The 18,515-nt window shown below is 40.1% G+C and overlaps 1 long non-coding RNA gene across 1 annotated transcript in view; it reads left to right on the forward strand.

Annotated features, from left to right (window-relative positions):
- Positions 1-18,515, forward strand: part of LOC131492590 (uncharacterized) — a 181,027-nt gene that overhangs the window by 58,961 nt on the left and 103,551 nt on the right. The window contains exon 3 of the long non-coding RNA XR_009252152.1: positions 18,187-18,314. This is a non-coding gene — a long non-coding RNA (uncharacterized LOC131492590). The remainder of the gene's footprint in view (positions 1-18,186; positions 18,315-18,515) is intronic.

Below are 18,515 nucleotides of genomic sequence, written 5' to 3' on the forward strand. Positions count from 1 at the left end.
GGATTCTTTATTCAGCCCATCAGCCGTATCCTATCAGTTTCCAAATTCTCATTTTTTTCCCAAATAAATTTTACCATGTAATCATTTTTATCTCACATCTGAGTTACACAGAAATGTAATGAAGTCCTTGAGTGAGTGTAAGCCCTGACTCTATGTTGACTTTGGTGTTAAAGCAGCTTGCAGAATTCTTAGGGCATATGCCTTGTTGTCAGAAAGACCTAGTAACTACAACTAACTGGATGTAAACATCAAGAAATGAAAATTTCTCTTTCTCGGTCTCATAGCATATTTGAGATGATGTCACATAGTGTAACAGGCTGTTTCAAGAATTCAGTAAAATTCTAAGAGGGAAAGTGGTTAGTGTGGTACAGATACATAGTAAATGCTTAGAACATGTTATCATTGTTGCTTTATTATTGGTTATGATTACCTCTTATCTGATCGCCCCTCCCCCCACTTCCAGGTTTACTCTTCTTTAGTGCTTGTAGTCTATTCTTGATCTTGGTAAAGATAAATGAAAACTAACCAAATGAGAAAAGCAAAGGCTATTTATTGAGAGCTTGCTATAGCAAGGAAGTCAGTCATCACCACGGACATTTGGGCAGAGACTAGAGACAGGCAGAAGAGTGAGAAAGCTTTATAATGGAAAAATGAGGAAACATCAGGTATGCCCTGATTGTAGGCTTTTGGCATCAGGAAGCTAGAGACAAGCTAACTCTAAACAAGGCATCCTGTGGTTAGGGGAACATATTTAGTTTTGCCTGGTTGGTCCTAAGCTGGAAGTAGGGACATACAAATTAGAAAAACTGTCAGTTATTAATCAAGTCCTGGCTACTTTGGGCCAATTTTATAAAAGCTATTGTTTGAGTTTTGGGTTGTTACTGGGGATAGCAGTCTGTCTTTTTATAAGTATGACCTATAGCAGCCTAGGCTGTTTATTATACATAAGTGGTTGCTTTCCTGGGCAAGATGCTGCAGGTTGTGGGTCAGAATTTTATTTTTTGCATATGGTCTGGCCATTGTCCATTTGTAGATTTAGTACTTCACCTTTCTCTCATAGTGATGCATCTAAGACACAGATTGTAGAGTATGCTTCTCTGCTTAAAACCCTTCAATGGCTCCCTGTGTCTTCAGGACAGATTCAAAGGCTCTGGGAAGGGCACGCAAGGACCTCTGTGGTCCTCCTCCTTCCTGTGTTTCCAGCTCCATCTAAGACCACTTTTGCAAGGAAGCGGTGTTGTATCCTACAGCAAGGAGAAAACCATTGCACATGCTATGCTGCTTGTCAGCTCTGCTCATGGTTGTCCCTGCAGGGAACACCCTCCAGCCCATTGCTCTTGTCTTTCCCTTGACTTTCAGCTCAGCTCAGCCATCTTCTCCCACAGCCTTCACCCAAAGTCATTAGGCTCCTCATCTGCGCTCCTAGAGCACTGTGTGCAAACTTATGCCTGACAATTTATCACATGATATTGCAATTCCATGTCCAAGTTTATCTCTCTCCCCTTCCAGACGATATGCTTCCTGAAGGTAAAAACTGCCTCATGTGTCCTCTTTCCCAGACCCTCACACACTTCCTGGCACGTGGCTGATGTACCGCACTGAATAAGAGGCAAGGATTAGGATCAACATTTTCATTTTCTGACTTCAGCCTGAGAGTTGTTTTTTTTTTTTCAATATATCACATCTTATGAAAATGTGACATTAAAAATGAATGCTGGAAAATAAATTCAAGTGGTGGAGTGGAACCAAATGTGATTAAGACATTTCCAATCTGTCCTTTGTGACATTTTAGAAAATGTCTCTATTCTGAGGTTAAGTATCACTTGAGCAGTCCACAAACTGCAATTGGAAAGCAAAAGCTGTTCTTTGCCTGACAATCAAAAACAGATAAAGGGGTTCTTTCAGAAACATTTGATTGTGTCCAGGAATATAGATACTTGCCATTTTTCTGATTAAGACTTCAGTAGTGAGAGCCTGGGCACGTTGATGGAAGAGCCAACCTTCAGGCAAAGAGACAAAGCAAATCTTCTCAAAGGGAAAGACAGTGAGAAGGACCCTCCATTATACGGTGTGTTCTTGAAGGGGCTCTTCTCTGTGGAGGCCAGTCCTGCACAGATGTGAGGACTGCAGGACTGGAAACAGATTCACCGGGACCTTTGTCTCTAATTGGCTTCTGCTTTTCTTTCTCCCTTCTCCAGGTCACTGTTTTCTGCCAAATGTGGGTTACACTTATTCTAAAACCATGGTCTGCATCTGTTTTGTTTCCACTCCTGTCCAAACACCCACAGTTCTTCATGCACACTTCCGGTCGTGGCGTTCACCTGCTCCAAATGTCAAAGCTCCTCATGGCCCACACTATAGGCCCTGTGTCTACAATTTACCTTTCCATTTCCAGGTCACTATATAGCTGGTGACTTACACTCCAGATAAATTCATCTATGTACTTTTTTAGAATGTATCTTGCGTTGTCACCCGTGCGTGAAATTTCTCAACTTGAAATTTTCTGTGTGTCTATAAAGATTCACTGATCTCTCTATCCGAAAGTTGCCCAGACTTATCTGATGAGGGCAGGAAGGAGCTTATTAAAAATACAGATTTCTTGGGGTGCCTAGGTGGCTCAGGTGGTTAAGCATCTGACTCTTGATTTTGGCTCATGTCATGATCTCATGGTTCATGAGATCAAGCCCAGTGTTAGGCTCTGCACTGACAGCGTGGAGCCTGTTTGGGATTCTCTCTCACCCTCTTTCTGCACCTCCGCTGCATGTGCACTCTCTCTATATATAAACAAACAAACAAACAAACAAACAAACAAGCAAACATTAAAAAAATACAGATTTCTTGTCCTGGAGGCACCTTTGGCATTTCTATAGCAAGTACTACAGAAGACGTTTTCTTAACATAGTTTTAGGAGTCATAGTGCTTAAAGTATCTGTCTTAATGTGGCGTCAACATCTTATATATGCTTTTTTTACTTGGATTGAATGCTACAGATTCATAAAAATAGCAATGCTTCCTAATGGCATTTTTTCTAGACACTATATAAGAAAGAACAGTGTTCAAGATCAAAGACTAATTATTGCTTTTATTTGGATTTGTTAGGCTTTATGGAGATTGATGATAACATCCAAATATATAGTATTAGAATTTTGGATGCATCTAGAAGCTGCATTTTCAAGAGACACTCAAAGCAATTACTCTTTAGACTAAATTTTAGGAGTCATTGTTGGAAATTTTCCAACATTCCTCATAACTTTCTTTTGGTTGGCAGAACGTTACACTTGGATAATTATATCCATCAGTGGATTTTCAGTGACACAAGAGGCCATGTCTTGTATGCCTTTAATGTCCACAGAACTTTGCAAGGATGCCATTTAAACCAGAAAGGAACTGCCAAATGGTAAATCCTTAAGTGGCAAAAATGTGAGGAAGCATGTTGTTTGATATTGCCACAGAATAGTCATCTGGGGGAATAATAGGATATTGTAATGCAATGTTATTTCATCCAGAAGATATATTCTTCTAAATAAAAGTCAAAAGCCATAATAGAAAAGGAGAAAGAAAGTTTAATATTAGTTGACATGTTCAACATACATTCTGGCAGAATGTCCACTAGCAGAATTTGACTTGCAAGGCTCTGTACTTTAATTTCTGAAATTCCAGTATGTGAATCACAAATTTACCAACTTGGTGATAAAACCAAGTTGAACTGTATTTAGGGTTGTATGTTAATTGTAATTCAAAACTTTTGCTCTCTTAATGGTCTCTCTCTCCCTCTCTCTTTAAACATAGGTACTATTATTTAAATAACATATATGTGACCTTAATTTAATCACTGATTTTCTAGGGGGAATCCCTTTTGAATTTGTGGGAAGCGAAGGTTGCTGGGGCCGCCTGGATGGCTCAGGCAGTTACACATCAGAATCTTGATTTAGGCTCAGGTCATGATCTCACAGTTCATGGGATCAAGCCCCACATCAGGCTCTGTGCTGACAGTGTGGGGCCTGCTTGGGATTCTCTCTCTCTCTCCCTCTCCCTCTCTCTCTGCCCCTCCCCTGCTCTTTCTCTCTCGCTCTCTCAAAATAAATAAATAAACACACACAAAAAAAGCAAAAGTATCTCTACAAAGCCTCCGTCAGAGAGTGAATACAAACTCCAGTACATTTTCCACAACAATGAACGCCCAATGAGCTGGAAGGATTCCCTTGTTGTTGGGTGTTTTTGATTTGAAGCCTCATTACTTCTTCTTTATCATTAGGTAGCAAATGTACTTCATCCAAATTGAATTAATCAGTTATCTAATTAAAAGTTATACAATGTTTTTAGCAATTGAGGAAAATTGGGGGAGAGGTGAGGATGACAGATATTTATGTGCATAATTGGCAATATACCAATTAAACCAATCAAATTTGATAAATTGGATAAAGAGCTAACAGATCCAGGGATGTGTTTTATATTCCGCACCCCCCACCCCCCACCGCTGCTACAGCCATAATGCGAAGTGAAGAGAAATTCTTTCTGCAAATACACCCCACAATTAGTCATGACCGTTTCACACTGTAGTATACCATGGAGCAACCTCATTAGGATGTTATACTTCGTGAATTTGGAGCGAACGAACAGAGCATTTGTTTTACCGAGGCATGGGCTCACCTGTTATTGAATGGGACTCCAACATGATGCTTCATTGCATGCAGATATTATCATGCACCAACAACATGGTCTATTAGGAATGTTCAGAAATCCAAATTCAGTCAATCTTTATATAAATGGTGATCTAAATTTGAAAAAAGAAACAAAAAAAATGAGAAACTTAGCTTTAAGCAGACAGATATGCACAGCGTGAATTTTAAACATTTTCTTTATTTTCTCAAGCATAGAGGACAAGTATTGCCAATTGCAATTCCAAAGTTTCCACTTGTCCCTCTCTTGCACGTGACAGCTGTGGCCATCTGACAGGCAGCACCCTGTTCCACCACTAACATCATTTTGCAAATCTTCACAGTTTTCCAGTAGCCACCACCCATAAAGTGGGTCAAACCTATTTTCCATTTTGAATTTACTGTCAGTTTTCTGTCGTATTAGATAGACCTATCAAAAACTATTCAACTCCTATGTTTCTGTATTTCCTATCAATTTTTGTCTTCAGTAATGCATTAGGTATTGAAAATACTGATCGAACAACTATAGAAGTGATGAATAAATGAGAAGGGACCTCATAGAATTTAGGAAGGGAGTGGGAAACAAACCATAAAGGGCTAATGCCACTCATTTCTTTTTTTTTAATTTTTAAAAAATGTTTATTTTTGAGGAGGAGACAGAGCATGAGCAGGGGAAGGGCAGAGAGAGAGGGAGACACAGAATCGGAAGCAGGCTCCGGTCTCTGAGCTGTCAGCACAGAGCCTGATGCGGGGCTTGAACCCATGAACTGAGATCATGAACTGAGCCAAAGTCAGATGTTCAACTGACTGAGCCACCCAGGCGCCCCTAATGTCACTCATTTCTTAAAGACAATCGCTTCAAAATTTTCTCTGAATCCACATAGCACACTTTGATGGGAGGGTGGAGGTGTGTACAAATATGTAAGGTAAGGTTACACTGCAGAAGTTCGCATCCACTCAGAACTGCAGCAATTGAGTGACATTTGCTAAATGAGGGCCAGAAAGGGGCGCCTGGGTCTGGGCTGACAGCTCAGAGTCTGGAGCCTGCTTCCGATTCTGTGTCTCCCTCTCTCTCTGCCCCTCCCCCACTCACGCTCTGTCATTTTCTCTCTCTCTCTCTCTCTCTCTCTCTCAAAAATAAATAAACATTACAAAAAATTTAAACAGACCTCATGTGCACCAGGAAGACGTAGGGTGAGCATAGAACAAGTCAAATGCTCCACTCATAACCCTTCCCAAACCAGAGGATTGAGACAGTCAACATACATATTATGATTAGATGCTCCAGACAGACAGACAGATAGCTCTGGGTATTGTTCTCAATGCTCCTCATAATAAACACATTCCATTATGAACCACAAAACATTTGATTAGATATTAAATACACCCATCCAGTGCCTGGTGATGTGGTAGACACTTAGTAAATATTTACCGAAATAATTAATGACATTTAGCATGTTTTCTTTATTTAAAAATGTATTGGAGCTATTAAAATGCATGAACTATGCTAATCCCAGTTCTTATGTTACCTTGTATCATGTATCAACTACCCCATTCCCTCCAAGAAGGTAGGCACCTAATAATTGTTAAGTTTGACAAGACCGCAGCTATATAAATACAATACTCAGCAAAACGTTTCCGAAGAAATATAGCACGATGGTTGATTGTCACTTTTCTAGATGCTGAGGCTATGGATGATTATCAACTTTATTCTTTTTTTAATATATTCTCACATTTTCTATAACAAACCTTAATTACTTTGATACTGGTTATGCATGCTTCATTAAGAGAAAATAAAAATGCTTCTGCTGAAACATTTGGCCAGTTAGTGACACAAATTTTGTTCCATATTTTGGTCCCATTTCAACAGAAGCTAAAAAATTGTAGCCAGGGAACTTTAGGTAAGTAACAAAAATGTATTTTAAGCATTAACAAGACTTAATTCCCAATATATCATGCCTATTAAAAACAAAGAATGCAGGTCATTATGTCTCAGTCTCCGGGAATTGATGGAAATCTGTAGTAAACTTATGCTAAAACTATGGAAATAGTTGGGAAAAAAATCACAGTGCAACCGTGGATTCTTCTCTAATAAACTATAGCTGCCAAGATTCAAGTGAAGCAATCCCTTCTCCATGGAGTCACTTTTATTAGTTATATGAGTACTATTTTCTTCCTGGAGGGTTATTTATATAAGTGAGCATTATAGTCCCGCCACTGGCATTCAGGGACATGGTCAGGTACACTTGCACTTTGAGAATCAAGTCTTTGATTCTCCTATTCCTGACTGAATTCCTGACTGAATTACTCCTATTACCATAGAGTGGAGGTGGATTTGGGGATAACCCACATGAAGCAAGATCCCTTAATATGCTGCAGCTGCACTGAGGTTTTCCTTTGAGGTCTGTTCAAGGAAAAGTTTTTGCTTTTCAACAACATAGGAATTATTCTCCTGGACTGTGCTTTGAGTTTACCGATTTGTGGAGGTTATATCTAGAGCAGAGGTACAGAGAATCACATTCAGCAAGCATCTAAGACCTCTGCCGTGTGGGAACCCTGTGCTGAGGTGCTGGAAGGCGGGGGCGAATGGCTGTAAAAAGAAGGGAGAATCAAGGACACGAAACACTTAACTGCCCTAAACGTACACTTTACTCTTTTTCTTTAATAGAAACGTTAGAATGTTAAATTATAAAAATATTTATAATCCTCTCACGTGCAAGTCTTCCTGTTGTTGGTTATAGTGATGATGATGACGGTGATGGTGATGATGGTGTTTTCTTTAAACACTATCCATCTCTAGAGTTCTTTGAACCGCTTTTTAAAGTTGAAGTATCATTTCCACGCAATATCCCGTTAGTTTCAGGTGTGTATCATAGTGATGTAATACTTTTATACATTCTAAGATGATTCCCACAATAAGTAGCTACCATCTGTCACCATACAAAGTTTTTACAATACTATTGACTATGATGTGTATTAAATCCCCATGACTTGTTTTATAACTGAGAGCTTGTATATTTTCATCCCCTTCACCTATTTTCCTCAACCTCCCACCTTCCAACCCCTTTGGGTAACCAACATTTTTTCCCCTGTATCTATGAGTTTGTTTCTCTTTTATCTTGTATTTTGTTTTGTTTTTTAGATTCCACATATGAGTGAAGTCTCTCACTGCCTGACTTGTGCTTCATACCTCGGGCCGCATAATCTCAGGGCTCAGAATGGGGTCAGTGAGCAATAGTCTCTTATTACTTTGACATCTGCCCCACCAGTAGTCGCAGAGTCTCCAACCTTTGTGCAATGTCTGCATTTAGTTTTGTGAGTCTCTAGAGCACGTTTCAATGATGTTCGTGAGAAGGGCTTATTAAGTTCCAAGTGTAATCGTCAATTCACTCTCCCATTTTGGCTCTATGCCTGGTTCCTCTGCTACACTTACCACTACCACTGCAGATGCGTCCCTGGAGAGTGTCCAAGTAGCACATTCTTGATCTCTGGAATTACCAGCAGGATGCTGGAGCTGTGTGGTGTGGGGAGAGTGCTGCGTCCACCATCAGCTGGTTTCACAATTTGTTACTCGCGCCTACACCCTGAAGTCTCGCAAAAGCAACGTGTCTCTTGGTTTGGATTTGCAGCCCCTTGGTCACTAAGGTTTAGTACAAAGTCTGTGAAGTTTCATGCAGGGGGACAAATGATTTTTGAGACAGATATGGAATGTGTTGTCTGTTTGCATCCTACTCAGAGCTCAATCTCTTTCCATGAAAACCCCATTTCCTTCTTCAAGGTTAACCCACGATCCCCTAGGGTTCCATCAACTGGCTTGACAGAGGCAGTGGATCACTTTCTAACTTCTACTACACTGCAAAATGTAATTCATATTATATATATATATATATATATATATATATATATATATATATATATTATATATTATATATATAATATTTTAGGCCTAACTTTACTAATTATTCACTTCCACAAGCATACATAATTCTTACCTCTATGAATTTCTATTTTTGCATTTGTAAAACAGGGCAGAACTTCTCCCTCGGTAAGTTGTAAAAATGACATGATGTAACATATGCAGCATTTAAAGCACCGTTCTACCATGGTAAGACAGTAATATGGCAGTGTGTTAGTACTGGGTGACATGGTGAACTGAGAATCCTCTAGAGGAACTCAGGGTGAATAAGTTCTCTGACCCAAACAAGAGATAGTCTGGAGTTTCCCAGATCTCTCCTTGCTCCAAGATTTCCCTCTCCGGTGAAATAGTTACAAACATGGCAGTCCTTTTTGAGAAAGGGGAGAGTGATCATCCATAAGGCAACCAGATGCATGATATCAATATCACGTCTGTGAAGATTCTGGCCATCCATTATCCTCATCAAGCTTATAGAATTCTACAGAATTCTATGACTTGTGGCCTTAGCACCAGGTCAGTGGAAATCAAGATGCTTTGTAGTTTCATGGACTGGAAAGGTGGGGACATATCACTGGGTTCAGTTGAGGTGAATGAGATTTTTGGATGACCACGCATCATCCAGAAGGCTTTGATGTCTGCGCGTAGCCTTGGATTTCAGCTATTTTCAGGACTGCTAGAAAGAGAAATATGTAGGAAACATATATTTATCTTTGCTTTTCTCAAAGCCTGAGCTCACTTCTTGGACATTAAGAGCCCACAAATATTTTCTACTTATTGAAATAAAGAGGCAAACGATGAAGTTTGCCTCGGGAAAGTCATTTACTGTGGGAGCATACCTATGATGCAATTTCACATACTTGTCATGGCTGTTCATTTTCAAAGCAGGTACCTCTGGGCCTGCTGCCTGTTAAGCAAGCCTGCTGTATGTAAACCTTTCAGACAGCGGGGCACGTTGGCTCAGAGAGAAGGGCCAGCATTCTGATTGCTCTATGAATGGGGTACAGTTGCCCTGCGATTTCTCCATTATGAATATGCTGGTGACCCTGATTGAATTGTGCTATGATGTATTCCTTACACATTTCCAGGCTTTTGTCCAATTGCCCTCATCCAATTCTCCAAGATGGTTGTTTCTGTATTACGGTTTTATCCCTCCCCCACCCCCGACATGTTTAGTTTAGTATACCCAGAGACCAATAACCTTGCCCCTTATTCTTAGAAATGCTGGCAATTCAGAACCTCATTTACTGAGGGTTTTGTCCTGCCACTTTCTGTTAAATGGAAGCAGTAGAAATGTGGATGAATGCCATTCAGACTTCGGCTCAAGACACTGCATTTCAGAGCTCGCGTGCTGCTGAAGAGAACAATCATTAGATAGGTGAGGCAAGCTCTGGATTTCAATTTGGGGAGTCTCACTGAATTTGAATTAGTTCTGTGGTTGTGAGGAAAGGGGTGTGATGTGCTATTCCCTACCAGCAACCTAAGGCTGAGAGGAAGATGGCAGGCGGGCTACGGGCGAGGATTCCAAACAGGGGCCAAGTCATGAAAGCGATTCTTCAATTCTGAGACATGCCACGAAAAGATCTTCCTCTTCTAAAAATTCAACAAAGGGTCCAACTCAAATGATTATTGGAAAACAAAAATGCTTGCAGGCAAGTAAAATCGTAAGTGGTGTCATGTATCGACTTGGAACAAAGGCAATGCACACTTTCGTCAGACGTCTATTCATGGATGCTTGAGGGGTGTCCAGTCTGCGCAGGCTGAAATTTCGTGTGATTGGAAGTCTGAAGTTTGTTGAAGTGGAGACAACACGTCCTGCAGAAATTGCAAGGCAGAGACCAATAGGTGAGGGATGAATCTGCTTTCATTCGAAAGGTAAAGCTGAGGAGGAGCCTAAGAGCCTCTCCAGGGTTTACTGTGACCTTCAAACTCCCATCTCCGTAGGTCTATAATAAGAGAAGACTAAAGGATTTGGGAAACATTCATGGGAGTAAAAGAGTGTCAGCCCCATGACAGTAGGGGAGCATTTTCTCTTCTGTCAGGGAGCGAGGAGTGTGTTCTCCAAGACCAGTTCAAATTAGAAGGGAGAAGTCTCTAGAAGGTATGCACAGAGATGTGCTGGAGGTGTGTGGTCATGCACAATCATAGTATGGGGCAAGGTGAGAATGTTCAGGAAGGTCCTGAAGCATGTCCTGAGAAGTGAGGTGGATACAAGGGGGTACTGGTGCAGCTGGGAGATCCTGGCCAGGAGTGGAAGGCATGTGTAGTGAGGAGGGAGGAAGGGGGTGGGGACTGTACTTCCCCCCTGGGCAGGAATCCATATGTCTCCTGTGCACCAGCTGGGTGCTGTTAAAAGAGGCCGGTCCTGGGACAAGATTTTAGCAATAAAAGACAAAGAGGATGTGGAACCAGAGCTGGGCAAGGAAGCCTTGAGAGGTCTGGCAAAGTCCAGTGTGTGTCTGAAAGGTGCCTCTTGGAGAAACTCATCTGCTCTCTGACACGCGGCTTTTGAATCAAGGGTACTGGCCGCTGAATGCATGAGTGTCAAAACCTTTCTGCCATTTCCTTCTGCTTCTCAGCCCTGCCATCCACTGTGTACCCCCATCAAGTGCAGCCCTACATGCACTGGTCAGTGACTCCGAGGACGAGCATCCGGATTGCACACCGGCAGTGTCTGTTGCACACCTAGTGCATGGTTAGTGCTCAAAGGGGAGGCTCCTATGAATATGACTACAATGACTCAGTGAGAGAGAGGAATATTTGCTTTACATATATCACTACAGGGTTTGATCTATAATAGGCACACCACTGAAAAATTCATCACGAAATGGATTTCTTTATAGAGAATGAAATTCAGACTTAATCCAACGAGATTTCTATTGCCTGAAAATTTTTTCCTGATGAGTTGTTAAAGCAAATAACTTATTAAAATCACAGAAACAAGGGGCATCTGGGTCACTCAGTCAGTTGAGCGTCCGACTTCAGCTCAGGTCATGATCTCAGGGTTCCTGAGTCCGAACCCCGCATCGGGCTCTGTGCTGTCAGTGCAGAGCCCATTTCAGATTCTCTGTCCTTCTCTCTCTCTCTGCCCCTCCCCGCTGTGCTCTCTCTCTAAAAAATAAATAAACCTTTAAAAAACTGAAATAAAATCACAGAAACAAGAAAAACAGAGATGAACAAGTTGCAAATGTGATTTTAAGCCATTCAGGTTTATTTTCAGTTCTGGTTGATTGGCATTAAAATCTAAAGGAAAAAAGGTGGGGAGAGTATGTGGAGCTAGGTCATATTGAACAGAAAAAATCACTTCTCTGCCACGCAAAGTCTTTTCCTAATTCTTCTTCTTGATTTTTCATGCCATCTTTCCCAGTATTTTTGAAGTTGTATCTTCATGGGATTCTCTTCGTGTATTCAAATATTGATAGATTTGCTGCATATTGTGAGCCAGTGGACTGGCGTCAGACCTGTGCGTGTTACACCAAGGGAGTGCTTAGTGAGGAAGATGCAAGGCAGCAAGACAGCAACGCAAACTGCTTCTAGAAAATAGGGTGCCTGGGTGTCTCAGTCAGTTAAGCATCCAATTCTTGGTTTTGGCTCAGGTCATGATCTCACAGTTTTGTGGGTTTGAGCCCTACATCAGGCTCTGGGTTGGCAGCTCAGAGCCTGGAGCCAACTTTGGATTCTGTGTCTCCCTCTCTCTCTGCCCCTACCCCTTCCCCCCCAAAAAAACTTTTTTTAAGTGCTGTTAGAAGTCACAAAATGAGAACTGCTTGCAAAACATGCATGACTACCCAGCACAATGGGCGGTGCTTTCAACTTATAGTAGAGCTGAGAGTAAAACTGACTATGTGACTTTTTGTTATTTTCTTCCAAATATGTTATATTATTTAAAAAATAAGAGATCAGCAAACTTTGACATCTTGAGTTATACTCACTTGTCCAGTTTCATGCCCAGAGCATTGATTCTGAGGCGTCAGCTGCAGAATATGCTGAGGCCATGTATTCCAAATCTCTGCAAGAACCCCCACAAAGGTGCATTTTATCCCTTCCACACAGCTTGCCCTTATACAGTCCTTTCCTCAGACAGCCAGACATTTATTCCTGGTAGTATAAAAAGATAAGGGTATATATCTTTCCTTTTCTTGACATGGAGTCAAGAAAATCCTCCTCCTTCTCCTCCTCTTCATCCTCATTCTTCTTCTCCTTCTCCTTCTCCTTCTCCTTCTCCTTCTCCTTCTCCTTGTGGTAAATATCTGCTTTACAAAGAACCGAATGGTGTGCAGCATTTTTCAAGACCAAATGGCTCATTTTACTATTGACTGACTACCAGAAATCCTTCATTTATGATTTAAAAATTTTTAAGTTTATTATTTATTTTGAGAAAGAGTGCAAGCAGGGGAAGGGCAGAGAGAGAGAGAGAGAGGGAGAGAGAGAATCCCAAGCAGGCTCCGCACTGCCAGCCTAGAGCTCGATGTGGGGCTCAAACTCACAAACTGTGAGATCATGACCTGAGCTGAAATCAAGAGTTGGACACTTAACCAACTGAGCCACTTAGGTGCTACTAGATTTTTTTCATCAGAAATTCTCGACAGTAATGTCAAGTTGGGGTGTTCAAATCAAACTATCAATGAAATTACCTATAAACTCCTTAGAAACAGCAAATTGCTAATTAGAAAGTAAGGTGCTTCTTGGCCAACATCTAAGAGGAAATGAAGGAGCGTAATAGCCGGGGGACCTGATGACCACAGCCCTTTAGGCTTGAGGTTATTTGTGGATCTCAGAGATGGTGGGACCATGGTCTGTCTGCTCAAAAAGAGGTGTCAATGCTTTGCATTAATCTGAGATCCCAAAGTCAACTCTGTCAGAGTAGAGGTGAATTATATCTACATTTACACTTCACCCATCACAGGGGGCAGCAGGGAAATGGTTGCTTTGAACCATACATTGGGCTTCCACAGAAGCTGACGTTAGAGCTAGATTTGAGTGCAAATGGTTTATTGGTAGGTGTAGTGGGCGCTGTATTATGCAGTCTATATTCCCCCTTCAGGAATGACATACTCATTCCATTATACCGAGGAGTGTAGGTTGCAGCTGGCTCTCAGGTGAGTCCCTATTCAGGACCTACACTCCACTGAAGAGAGCTTCTCATAGGAGGTCATCCCCTCCCTGGCAGCAGCCCACACTCAGTGAGCAGTCTCTGCCAGGGGTACGCAGACCTGCCCTCTTTGTCTCAGTGTGGGAAATGTCTGAAGGCATTTAACTCTGGAGCTCCCTCCCTGTGGGGTCACTTGGGGCTTCAGGTGCAATTATATTAGGTTCAACTTTTATCTCTGCCCAATCCTGCTTCTTCTGTCTTCACATATGGAGAAAGTACTCTCCCGTAAGTCTTCTGTATATAACATCTCAGAACCTCAGGGTCTGTTTCCTGGGAAACCAAACTGACAGGAAGTGATCCCAGAGAGTGAGGCTGTGAGCCCAGGAAGGGAAGAGGGTCAATGTCAGTTGTGTAAAGCAACTGATTACTGCTCAGAATAACTGTGGCTCAGTCTCCCTGGGGAGCCTTGGGAGACACTGCAGAACTGTCCTTAGAAGGACAAGGTAACCAGTATTTTCCACCAACTTCCATTCGTCATGGATGGAAGGTTGTTTTCAGAGTTGTCCATGGCCACGTCCTCAGCATCTCCACCCTGTCTGCAAGATATACCAGCACTCCCCTGTGGTCAAAGAATGAATCTCTTACTTGTAGTAGGATGCCATCATCATGAATGGAAATGATGAGTTGTGATACAGTGTGGTCAGGATAGCGACGCCATTTACCATACCTTGATTCTATGTGAGCAGAGTAGAACAAGGGAAAAACTTGACCCCAAGTGGTTGTGGCAAAGATCCAGTTCTGACAGGAATTTACATCTTCCTTGTGCACTGTCTCTCTGTGGTCCAGGGAACCCTACACAGGAACTTGCTCTAAGCAGTTCTAGACTATCAGTGCCTCCATGAGCCTGACAGAAAGAAATTCAAACCTACTACAAAGGAAGAATCTTTCATCCTAGACTTGGCAGATCTCCACCTGCATATTTTAAAAGAACGACATGGAGAAAAAAAATTTTTTTTAAATCAAGTTAAGAAGGCGTTAATGAGGCACAGTGAGGGAAAACCTGTAGAAATAATAAAGAAAAAATAATATTTAGACTAATCAGGACTCAAGATATTGGACTTCAAATAGATTATGCAACAACTAGGTTATTGTGTATGGAGGGAAAAATAAAAGCTTGAGTGTATTTGGTGAGTAGAGAACTTTAAAAGATAACTAAGTATATTTGAAAAATTAGAACTTCTAGAAATTAAAGTAAAAAATGCAAAACAACCCAAAATTCAATACTCAGTGGAAGGATTAACAGCTGAATAGAACCTGCTGATAGTAAAAAAGATGATACGGAAAAAGGGTCAGAAAAAAATTATGAAGCATATAGTATAGAGGAACAAAAGAAACTGGAGAATATGAAAATGTGGTAAGAAGACAAGGAAGGTGTGTGTGTTTCAGAGAAAAGGGAGGGGCTGAGAGATATTTGAAGAAATCATGGCCAACATTTGGCCAATACGATGCAATCTATAAACCTATAGATGCAAAAAGCTTAGAGAAGCCCAGGAAGAGAAATATGAAAAAAAATATGTCAAATCACATAATCTATTTTTCAAAACAAATGATGAAGAAAAGAAATCTTAAAATATGCAGAGAAAAAAAATGATGTTATATACAGAGGAATAAAGATAACACTTATAAGAGACTTTTTGTAAGAAACTATGAAACCCAGAAAAGAACAGAATCTTTGAAGAATTAAGAAAAAGCAGAGGGGGACACCTGGGTGGTTCATTTGGTTAGGCATCCAACCCTTGATTTTGGTTCCGGTCATGATCTCGAGGTTTGTGAGTTCGAGCCCTGGGTGGGGCTCTGTGCTGACAGTGTGGAGACTGCTTGGGTTTCTCTCTCTCTCTCTCTCTCTCTCTCTCTCTCTCTCTCTCTCTGTCTCTCTCTCTCTCTCTCTCTCTCAAAAAAAAAAAAGATTGTATTACACTTCTATACCCACAAAGAATATCTTTCAAACATGAAAGTAAAATAAAGTTGAATGAAAGAAGAAATATGAAGTGGTTTCCTTAGGTATTAGGAAATTGATATCACATGTAATTTAAACTCCACACAAATTGATTAACGGTACCAGAAATAGTAATGCGTGGCATGGTCACAGGGCAGAGTGCTAGTCAGTGCAATGAAGGAATAAACTACTGATGTACACAACAATGTAAATGAAACTTAAAAAAGATTTGCTGAATGATACATAATCATGTATCGTGTATTAATTTCATTTAAGTATGGCTCTAGGACAGGCAAAACTATTGTATCATGAAAAATAGAAGAGCAGTACTTTTTTTGTGAGAGCGGAGGCACAGGGATTGATTGGAAAGGAATGTGAGGAAATTTTATATTTTTGTGGTAATATTTTATATGTTGATAATAGTTTGCATTTCAGAGGTGTATATATTTTTCAAAAGTCAATGTATACATCAGATTGGTTGACTTCATTTTAGTAAATTTCACATGTAAAGAAAAACTATAAGGAAGTATTGAACACTAGTTAATAATATGCATGCTGGTTACCTATTGGGAGGTCTCTGGCTGTCTACAGTTTCCTTTGAAATGTATGAAGAAAGGATGATTAATAGATTATACAAGGGTAAATAGCTGTATGGATAAGCACTTGATAAAACATATAACAATAGGTTAAGTTAGAATCTAAATTGAAGGCATACAGGTGCTCATTGTAAAGTTATTTCAGTTTTGTTCTATAATTGAAATTCTTCATAATAAATTGTGAAAAACTAACAGCACAGAGTGAGAATGTTGACGCCAAGATTATAAATCTTTTAGAGGTTAATGCTGGAAATGCTTTTATGACATTGTGGATTTCTTACATAAGACAGGACATAAAAAGAACAAACCATAAAATAATGAATTGATAACATCAACCCCATTAAGTTTAACAGCTTCTCTTTTTCAACAGCATGAATAGAGCACAAAGATGTGCTACCGACTGCCAGGCGATATTTGCAACACATATAATTGATGAACTGGTTTCCAAACCACACGAAGAACTCTTACAAATCAATTTTTTAAAAATGGTCAGATAACACAACAGTAATTGGGTAGACAAAATAATTGGGTAGGCATTTGACCAAAAAGGTGAGCAAAACAGTTAACTTAATAAGTACAAACTAAAACCACAAAAAGATACCATAAGTATCTCAATAGATCATGTAAAATTACAGAGCGTAATACAGATCATGATATTGAAGATGTGGACCAGTGAAACTATGATGCAGCATTTGTTGATATTTGGTAAAATTACTTTGGAAAACTATTTGCATTATCTAATAATGCCCAATATAAACATTCTATGGCATAACAGGTCTATCCCTCTATGCATATTCTAATCAAAATCTCACATATATGCACCAAACTGCATATAACATAAATATTCTGTCAGCTTTGTATACTCTAGCCCTTTCCCTAAAAAAAAACAAAAACAAAAACAAAACAAACAAACAAAAAAAAAACCCCAAAACTCAACAACTAACTAATCAAACAACCAACCAAACAACAAATAAACATAATGTTGAACAAAAGTATCAAGAAACAAAACAAGACAAATGGCATGAGTTATTCATAAATAGCTCAAAAATAGGCAAGCCTAATCAATACTGATTAGCATTGCATACCTAATTGGTAAAACCATACAGAAGAAAAATATGAAATGGTTATGACAAAGGTGAGGATAAGGGTCTCCCTCAAAGCTGTGGTGCTGTGATTGGGCAGAGCCCGCAGCAGGGTGGTGGCTAATATTGGGGTGCTGGCATTGTTCTATTTCTTGACCTGTTGGGTATTTCCATGAGTGGTCATTTTATTTGTTAAAATATACATGTTTAATTCAGTCCTCTATATTATATTTCACACTATATTCTGTATTTAAAAATAAGCCAATAATGTTTTGATTCTATATTTTCTCATAATTTTTCTTGGATTAAAAGCTTATTCTGTCTACGGTTTCTCTAGTGACCTTTAGAGCCACTTGTTCCCAGACACCCCCCCCCCCAAACACTTATTTCATAGGATGCTATGAGGCAGAGGGGAACAACCCAGAGAAGGGCACCCCAAGTCATGTCAGTGATGATTTGCCCCTGAGAGTCACGATTTGGCTATAGATCCTGATGTCTCCCTCCAACATAAATCAGTGTGCCCATTGTATGCCAGGTTTCCATGTGATCTGGCTGATATTGTGAGCACCTTTCCATCACCAAGATCCTCTGCCATATTTGATTTGGTCCTCAAGCCTACCAGAATGTGGTTGGTGTTCCTGGGGATGCATAATCAAGTAGTAATAATAATAATGTAACAAATAGCAATAACAAATAACAATAAAAACTATTTTGAAAAGCCAGCTAATGCTTACTGAGCACTTTCTGTGTGCAGGGAGTATTTAATTGCTTTATGCATGTTACCTCTTTTCATCCTTCATAGTGATTCTATGAAGTAGGAGCAATTATTTGTCTCATTTTGTACTTTAGAAAACTGAGGCACAGACAAGTAAAGTAACCTGCTGGAAACCCAGAGCATGTAAGTCATGGATCAGAGCTGGAGTTCTAACTCAGATGTTTGCCCCCACACCGCCCACTCTCGACTACTATGCTATTTGGTAAGAAGTGAGTTTTTAGATATCCTTACTTTTTGCCCCTCTGTTAGTTAATTTCTAATACAACATAGGGAATTAAGTGATACATACACTTTAAATGTTCATCAACATTGCACATAAAGCATATCTTCACAATATGGAAGGTTGAATGGTTTCATATTACCTGTGGAAGAGTTAATACTAAGGGATGAGTTTATTTATTTT

This window comes from Neofelis nebulosa, chromosome 13, assembly GCF_028018385.1.
Source record: "Neofelis nebulosa isolate mNeoNeb1 chromosome 13, mNeoNeb1.pri, whole genome shotgun sequence".
Classification (NCBI taxonomy): domain Eukaryota; kingdom Metazoa; phylum Chordata; class Mammalia; order Carnivora; family Felidae; genus Neofelis; species Neofelis nebulosa.